The sequence below is a fragment of the Nannospalax galili genome, unplaced genomic scaffold, assembly GCF_000622305.1.
Source record: "Nannospalax galili isolate Female #2095 unplaced genomic scaffold, S.galili_v1.0 scaffold402, whole genome shotgun sequence".
NCBI classification, from domain to species: Eukaryota; Metazoa; Chordata; class Mammalia; order Rodentia; family Spalacidae; genus Nannospalax; species Nannospalax galili.
In genome coordinates this window covers 1,108,973-1,117,515 of record NW_008348875.1, presented here as the reverse complement: position 1 = coordinate 1,117,515, position 8,543 = coordinate 1,108,973, and positions in this window count along the sequence as shown.

Here is an 8,543-nt window from a genome sequence, read left to right as displayed (position 1 = left end):
ATGAGACATATTAAACATAGATAAAATAATCATGTGTGACGCACACTAAACATAGAAAAAAGACAAAAAATGACTAATATTCATAATATATTAAATATTTGGAGTAGCTGAGATGTCTAGAATTCTTCATATACTAAATATACACAAAACATGTGAAGTATTCAAAAATCTCTTAAGTTGTACAGATCAGCCAGTCATTACTGGTACACATAGTGAACATATACATTCAGTGTCTCATAACGGCATGGAAAATCTATAGTGTTAATCTAGCAACTGAAAATCTATAGCTTGACCGTATGTGCTTCCCCAATAGAACATGTTGGCTTCGAGCATCAGTCATCTCTTAGGGCACTTCCCTATTCCTCAATTACTGTCCTTAGATTTATGTTGTCACTGTGGTAAATGCCTAGAGGTAAGGGCTCGCCACTACAAGTACTCTCAGCTGAAGACTCGGGTACAATTGTCCACTCAGCTCACTTTCACACTAAGAAATGTGTGAATATGCTGCTCTTTCCCCTCAGTGTCTCCACATTTACTACAGGGGTGGGGATCTCAATGTAATACTTGTTACTTCAGGTCATATGTCTTCTTAATGACCGCACTCTCAACCTCCAATGATATTTTCATACAAGTAGTGCTATAACTGAGTGTTCAATAGCCCATTAGACTGTCTTAAATAGCCAGCTGCTTCATGCATCCAGTGGCACATAACAGCGGTGATACCTATTGATTCAGTTCTCTGGGTCCAATATTCAACGTTCTGGCATCCTTCAGAATCTATTCATGGCATAGAATATGGGTGACATAAGAATATTAATAATTTAAAGGAGACATGGTTTTATTTCCAAATTCAAAAGGCCTAAACTATTAGTATCTTTTCAAATTTCCAAGACTTTCCAAAATGCATAATCATATGTCTCAGACACTTAAAGGACTACTGAATTTCCTGAGTCACTATAATCAACGACAAAGACAGCAACTTGCACCACATCCTGGGCAAGCTAGAAAGTCTAATCTTTTGGACTAAACTAGAAATTTACAGTCCTAGAGGTTATTTAAGGCAAGTGTTTAAACAGCACATCTGTAAGTGGAATATGTTGTGTTCATTAGCAGAGAAATGCAGCACAGGCTGAGCCTATTTCTTTGGAGAAATTATTTAGACAATGCCTCACTGAACACAGAAATTTGCAAAAGGTATCAGGTGTGTGGGTTTTCATGACAATTTTTTCCTATCTTCTTGAATGCATCTTAATTAACATTATCTAAAATAGATTATATTCTCATCTCTCCTTCAGTCACATGATATTATCAAATGGACCTGTGTAATAAGCAAAAACCATCAAGGGCCCTGGGAGATAGTTATAATACCTCTATTTGTTGTGGCATAGCAATATTTTCCCAAAATTAATGTTATAGAAACTCAATCCCAAACTCATGTTATGATGCTGTAAGGTAATTAGTAGTAGATGGAATCATCAGGTTACAACCTGGGTGATGACATTTCTGGTTTTATAGGAGGAGGAAGACAGACCTAACCTAGCATACCTGTTCTGGCTTGCCGTGTAATGTTCCCTGCCATGAAATAAGTTGTTTCTCAGATGTTGATAGGAAGATGCCTATGCCACACCCTTGGGTTTTGCAGTCTCCAATACTGAGCCAATTAAGCATATATTCATGTATTCTTCATAAGTGTTCGCATCTTGGGTGTTTTGTTATGGTACTAGAAAAAAGATGAAAGCATGATGAGTGATGATGAAGTTGAAATCAATCTGTTATTGGTATTTGTTTGTTGAGATAAATATAGAGAAATATTTAGATGATATCTGCATCTGGGATGTCAAAGCTCAGTTGACTTTATTCCTGTGTAAAAGCAGTGACTGGAATTACCGTCAAAGTAAACTCCCACTGATCTGTTATTATCTAAGACACAGCCAACTTCTTCGTGGGCAAAGGAAGAATATCACATGGGTGACACACTCGCTAGGTTAAGTTAATTGAGTTGAGAAGATCCTCCTTAATGTTGGCATCAACATTCTATAGGCTGGGACTTAGAATGAATAAAATGGGGAAATTGAGCTGAGCATGAGTGTTCCTTTCCATCTGCTTCCTGAATGTGTACACAATGTGACCAGCTGCTTCAAGCTCCTGCTTCCATGACTGCTCTTCCATGATGGACTGTACTTGGGAACTGTTTGACACAACAACCCTTCCTTCTTTAAGTCACATTCACTAGTTTTCTTTTTTAATCACAGCAATACAATAAGTAAAGAACACAGAAAATTAGCACCAAGAAGTGGGACCTTTGCTGTGATAAACTTGACCATATGGTTCTCAGCCCTTTGAAGATAGTAGGAGGAATATGGAAGAATTTGGAACTTTGGATGTGAAAAGTCTTTCAATACTTTGAGCAGAGCATAATGTGCCTTTGGGACTTGGGTTTGCTTTTCTCAGTGGGGAACCTAGCTTCAGTGGCAGAGAAGCTGGATCGGCGACAGAGTAATGACTCTGGGACTGTGCCTCCTTCACACAAGCTGTTTATTACAAAATTCAGAGTGTTTTTTACATTACAAGGAACTGCTAGTCATGTAGGGTATGGCAGTCACATACAAAGATTTAGGGCACAAAGAAACAGAACACATAGCCTTGTAGTTGGCACCAACAGGATACTTAAACTTTTACTCAAGGTTACCAATGTCTGCCTGGTAATTTATTGGCCACAATGTTTTCTTTCTTAGGGCTAAAATCATGGTAAACGTTTAGCTTTTAGCTCAGGAGTAGAACTTTAACCTGGCCTAATCTCATAGCTAATGATAGCTATTTGTTCAGGACAGGGAGATGAGCTGAGGGCTGTTGACCAAGATGCTTTCCCCACAGAGCAAGGAGTCTATACTTTTGACCTCTCCGCTTTTCTCTTGCTAGCTTTGCAATGTTCTGCAAGACAGGGATATCAGAGCTGCTGTTTCAGGGAGATGAGCTGAGGGCTGTTGACCAAGATGCTTTCCCCACAGAGCAAGGAGTCTATACTTTTGACCTCTCCGCTTTTCTCTTGCTAGCTTTGCAATGTTCTGCAAGACAGGGATATCAGAGCCCCTCCCTTTATCAGAAAAGGTAGCCTGGACTTAAAAGTTTTAGGCTCACCTCACCCTAGGGCATGCCATCCTGCTTTTCGACAATGTGCCATGCTGGTTTAGAGCTTGGAAGATAAGAAATGTACACAGTGGAGGCCTAGTTCGTGAGGTTTCAGAGCGAAACAAAGGCTGTGTGGGCCTGTATCAGGCAAAGACTCTGCCTGCATTCTGGCCATGTCCTGAGTCTTGGATTGAGGTTGAATTTAAAGATAATAGGCTAATAAATTAATTTTGAGAAGAGGGGGAGCTTCAGGCTATGATATGACTACTGCTTAGAGCACTTGATAAAGTCTTCAGTTAAAAAAGAGAAAATAGTTGGCAGAAAGATATAAAATTTATGCAGCTTTGCAAGGAAAAAAGCAGGAGAAATTTAAAAGTTGTGGCCTCAGCTATTGAAAACAAACCTCCTGTCTTGTGCTGAGACAATAGAAAAGGTACCCTGGGAGCAAGACACCACACATCAAAGGTTTCAACTTGTGGAAGTGAAAATATCTATGAAAAGAGAGAGTCTTAACTAAAAATGCAGATAAAGCTCCTCCCTCTCTTCAAAAACCAGCCTATAGGGACATGTTTCCCAAGGGGTCAGAAGGAAAGGCCTACAGAAGCTGATGCAAATGTGGTCCAAAAGACCCAAGCTCCACCTGGGGGAGGCAGCAAACATAGCAGTATTGTGCATATATAAGTACTGGTTTTGCAGACATGAAAGATGCTAGATTTAGAAAGTCACGGATTCTTGTTCCACAGTTCCAGAGAGCCAAAAGGCCAGGTAATGTAAGACAGGTTCAGAGTCCCTTTAAGAAGGTCCTGAGAGGCCACTGCATGCATCTGTGAAGATGAAGCTTTTAAGTTGCATTAGAGACTCCAGGATATTGAAAATGCCAGGATCATGGAACATCAAGAGAGGAAAGCTGAAGGCACAGAAAGGAGCCAGCTAGAGAGAAGGTATATGTACTTTGGTGGAAAAGATGGAGGGGTTAATCTAGCAAAGCCATTTGGATTCCAGATGATTGTATTGCAAGCCCAAGATATCTGACATGGAGCTGCAGAATTTGGTGCTGGCCCTGCTGTGTTTCAGTCTTACCTTGATTCACACTGTAATTCCGTGCTATTCCCCATTTTTCTCTTTTGAAATTGAATATTCCTCTGTGTCGTTGAATACTGGAATTATGCAACTTGTTATCTGATATAGTAAGAGATTGCTTTGAGTCTCAGAAGAGGCTTTGGACTTTTAAACAGTATTGGAATTGCTAAAGATTCTGAGTTTTGTTCAAATTGAAATTTATGTAATTTGGATTATGAGATGGTCATGCATCTATGAGGAGAAAAGATGAAAAATTATGGCTTAAAAGTGACATATCTGAGCATCAAGTTGACAAGGGGTGGACATCTTATGGTTAATTTTGATCATATATTTGACAGGATCTAGAATCACCTAAGAGGCAAGCCTCAGGATGATTGTGAAGGACTATCGAGTGTAGGTTTATTGCGGTGAGAATTCTCAACTCAACTTAGGGCATCACTGTGGGGCTGGGGTTGTGGAATGAAGGACAAAGAGAAAGTGAGCTGAACGTATGTACTAATTCCCTGTACTTTTGGACTATGGAGACAATGTGACCAACTAATTCAACTGCCTGTTGACTTTTCCAACATGACAGACTGGACCTTCAATCAGGGAGCCAAAATAAACCTTTGTTACTTATGTTGTTTTTGTCAAATATTTTGTAATAGCAACAAGACAAATAATCAACAAGAAACACTTACCCATGCATTGATAAATAGATTTCCATTAAATATTAAAGTGAATCAGTGTTGTGGGGAAAATATAGGTCATGTTATACTGATTTTTAAATTAAGACAATAAAATTTCACAGAGTAAGTACCCCTCGCTGTCCTTGCCACACAAGGTGGCAGTGTCTGTCTCTCCCCTGCATGTTCAGCCCTGAGTGTGGAGGGAGCTCTGTGAGACAGCATCCTGCATCAGACTAGCTTCTGTTCTGCTCCTGACTTAGTAGCCATGTGCCCTGGGAAGTTACAGAACTTCCTTATTCTCTGCCCCTCTGTAAAGACCAAGGTCTTGCCTCAGTATATGTGTATGTGTGTGAGAGACAGAGATACAGAGAGACAGAGAGACAGCGAGAGACAGAGAAATCAACCTTATAGAAAAAAATGTGAGTTGCTTCTACCAGAGATGAAGGCCCACTAAATTTGTTAGTTCAGTAAAGTACTGATTCTCTGGATTTCTGATAGCTATCAATCAATGTCCCAATTTTCCCAGAGACCTGGTTATAGTGTGACTCAACGTCCTTTTAATTCAACAGAAAGCAAGATCAGACACTCGGAACTATATTTTTTGAGAACAGCTGTCCTCAATTATAAGCTAGAAAAAGCTTTGGGAGATAGTAGCTATGGATAACCCTTGGGCTTCTGACATATCTTGAACCAATACTTAAAACCTTGTCAGTATTGTTCAGTCCAGTTGGAAAGACTTCCTAATCTGTAATTTCTGAATTTATAGTCCTGTCATGAAATTCATGGAGGCAACAAGATAGTCCATGAAACCTTGGCTTTAATAGGCCCTTTCTTTCATGTGACCTCAGGTGATAATTTTAGTTAGATAGTTCTTTTATTTTTTTCTGTTTCACTGCAACACATCAATTGCCATGGATCCACTGAGTACTAAAGCATTGTTTGCTCCCTCAAATTTAACCAGGTTAGGCAACCAATATTAAATTACATCCTCAAATAAGCAAATCTACCATGGTATTACTATCAAATACTTCACTCAATAAGATAAAATTCAGGAAACAGAAAATATTCCATGTGTTTCAAATAACTGAAGACAATGCAAGCATTCTATCTGTGGGAAGAATTCCCAGGGGCTGCTTCTTAAGCTATTATATCCAAAGACACAATACAGGGGCCCTTCTCCAGAAAAGGGTCTCTGCTGCTACTACATCCATATCATGGACACTGATGCATTGATTATGGCACTCTACATGACTGCCTTTGTACCTATGTCCAAATCATATAAGGAAGTATATTTCTCAGGGTTCTCTAAAGGAATAAAACCAAAAATGAATACAAATATGAGAGGGGTTATTAGATCGACTTACAGGATAGAGTCTGAATAGTCTAACAATGACTGTGTCACATGGGAGAGACTGATAATCTAGTAGTTGCTCATTCTGTGAGGCTGCATATCTTAGCAATCCCAATCTGGCACTATAGACCTGGAAGATTCCTGGAGATCTGTTCTTCAGTCTGCTCTGGAATCCAAGCAGATTGGTTTTAATATTTGCAAATTAATGCCACAGCAACAACACAAACCTGCCAGAGAGAGTGAAGGCCAGCAAAAAGCAAAAGCTCCCTTCTGCCATGTCCTTTCATAAAGGCTGCCACAAGAAGGTGCTTCTCACATTTAGGGTCGGGCTTCTGGCTTAAATAATCAGATAAAGAAAGCCTCTCACATTCATTCCAGATCCAACCAAGTTGACAGCAAAGATCATCCATCACAGGAAGATAACCTCAGTTCACTTCTGGCCTCAACCCTGTATGTATATATATGCTAGGCAAAGTTTAGTTTATATACAGAACCCAGGAATAAAGGATTCTAGCAAGTAGTTTTTTTTTTTCTCTGTAAAGGAATGTATATAGAAGGAATTGAGGATGATAGATTGTCATCTAATGCATATCTTTGCCAAAAGAGTTGATTCTCACAGCTTGTTTTCTTCTTCGTTTCTTGGAGGGTATTGTATGTGCAAAAGCTTTCTCTATTGTTAGATTTCACTTTTAATGGGTTTTATCAGAAATAAGTCATAGACTAAATACTTTGTGGGAGGTATTACAATAATTGCCACCCACACTGTAAAGATGTGCACTAAATGTAATACAAACTTTATATACTTTTAAACTCATCTAGTACTTACACCAAACCCAAGGATCCCGAGGAACGCAGTATAGGAGACTTCTCCATGTTTTCTGGCTACTGGAAAGGCAGATCGTGACTTCCCCCCGTAGGGAACTCAGCCATACTTGTTAAAAGCCTGTGAGTGGAGCTGCAGATGGCAGCATTGGTGGGAGACAAGAAGAGGCAGTGTTTAATGATGTGTTTGTTGGGATGTGTGACTAGTTCCCTATGGTGCAGCACAGAGGCTTAAATAAGCTGCAGAAACACTAGACTATACCCCTGTCCACCAGCACTCAGAGAACAGTGTGGGGTTTTGCTGTTGGTGTTTCTGAGATTAGAAGTGTAGCTTTGTTTTTGGTTTGGTTTTGTTTGGTTTGGGGATTTTGTGGTTTCTGGGAATCAAACTTATGTCCTCACACTTGGAGGCTTATCAACTGAGCCAGCCCTCCAGCCCATTTTTCCATCTTTAAAATGGTTGATGCATAGGACATGTTGGCTCACACTTTTAATTCCAGCACTCAGGAGACAGAGGTAGGTGGATAACTGTGAGATTGAGGCCAGACTGGGATGGTCAACATAGTGAGTTCTAGACCACCTAGAGCTATATAGTGACACTCTGTCTAAACATTTTTTAAAAAATGATGCATTTAATGGAAACAAAAAGTCTATGCAAACAAATTCTTCCAACATACAGTTTAGAACAAGCCAAAATTGAATGAGAAAACTCAGCAGCTCCACCAGCAGCTTGAGAGAGCTCAATCACATACTCACATGAAAAAGTAAGCAGGAGTTTCAGTTCTCAGCAGGGCCGTTCTTTGGCTTGCACGAAAGAAAGCAAATCTGGACCTTATCGTCTGATGGTCTTCAAGGCTCATCTATTTGCTCATGCAGGTAAACCGTTTTCAAGAAAAGCTGCTTATTTTAAAACCATAAACCACTTCAGGAAGAGAATTCACCTCCTGTCAAGGTTCTGTGGGATTAACATGACGGCATGTGCATAAACAACTTGCCATCTGGTTACCTGAATTTGTTGAGAAGTGTTGTCACTGTAAAGAAAACAGGGCAACCGTGAGTGGGAGTCCACTTTCTCATGTTCCAGCTGGTGGCTCAGACAATCTGTGGAATCTACACGTATTGATAGAATAATTATGTCATAACAGAAAATGGTTATGAAATACAGGCTGCCAGCTCCAGGAATTTTCTATAAGTTTTCTTTGTTTCGTTGACCTACCCACAGTTGACAGTTCTTCGAACATACCAATCATTTTGACTGCCACTTACTTATAGGCTTTTATTTTTATGTACAATTAATAAATTTAATTTCATTCAGACTCTTTCAAAGATATGAATGTTAGATAAGTTTTTCTCTCATCTTATTTTTTCAAAATTTATTTTTATTGAATTTTAGTGCATTTCATACATCATTTTTTTTTAAAGAGGATGAACTTTATTCAAACCGTAACAGCCCTCTTGCTGGGAATTGAACACTGGTCTTCTGTAAGAGCAGC